Raw genomic sequence first — 1,174 nt, forward strand, 5'->3', positions numbered from 1 at the left:
AGTATATCTGTCTGTCTGATAGTATAATGGGTCTGTGTGGTGGTAGACAGCAGTATATCTGTCTGTCTGATAGTATAATGGGTCTGTGTGGTGGTAGACAGCAGTATATCTGTCTGTCTGATAGTATAATGGGTCTGTGTGGTGGTAGACAGCAGTATATCTGTCTGTCTGATAGTATAATGGGTCTGTGTGGTGGTAGACAGCAGTATATCTGTCTGTCTGATAGTATAATGGGTCTGTGTGGTGGTAGACAGCAGTATATCTGTCTGTCTGATAGTATAATGGGTCTGTGTGGTGGTAGACAGCAGTATATCTGTCTGTCTGATAGTATAATGGGTCTGTGTGGTGGTAGACAGCAGTATATCTGTCTGTCTGATAGTATAATGGGTCTGTGTGGTGGTAGACAGCAGTATATCTGTCTGTCTGATAGTATAATGGGTCTGTGTGGTGGTAGACAGCAGTATATCTGTCTGTCTGATAGTATAATGGGTCTGTGTGGTGGTAGACAGCAGTATATCTGTCTGTCTGATAGTATAATGGGTCTGTGTGGTGGTAGACAGCAGTATATCTGTCTGTCTGATAGTATAATGGGTCTGTGTGGTGGTAGACAGCAGTATATCTGTCTGTCTGATAGTATAATGGGTCTGTGTGGTGGTAGACAGCAGTATATCTGTCTGTCTGATAGTATAATGGGTCTGTGTGGTGGTAGACAGCAGTATATCTGTCTGTCTGATAGTATAATGGGTCTGTGTGGTGGTAGACAGCAGTATATCTGTCTGTCTGATAGTATAATGGGTCTGTGTGGTGGTAGACAGCAGTATATCTGTCTGTCTGATAGTATAATGGGTCTGTGTGGTGGTAGACAGCAGTATATCTGTCTGTCTGATAGTATAATGGGTCTGTGTGGTGGTAGACAGCAGTATATCTGTCTGTCTGATAGTATAATGGGTCTGTGTGGTGGTAGACAGCAGTATATCTGTCTGTCTGATAGTATAATGGGTCTGTGTGGTGGTAGACAGCAGTATATCTGTCTGTCTGATAGTATAATGGGTCTGTGTGGTGGTAGACAGCAGTATATCTGTCTGTCTGATAGTATAATGGGTCTGTGTGGTGGTAGACAGCAGTATATCTGTCTGTCTGATAGTATAATGGGTCTGTGTGGTGGTAGACAGCA

The sequence above is a fragment of the Salvelinus fontinalis genome, chromosome 41, assembly GCF_029448725.1.
Source record: "Salvelinus fontinalis isolate EN_2023a chromosome 41, ASM2944872v1, whole genome shotgun sequence".
NCBI lineage: Eukaryota > Metazoa > Chordata > Actinopteri > Salmoniformes > Salmonidae > Salvelinus > Salvelinus fontinalis.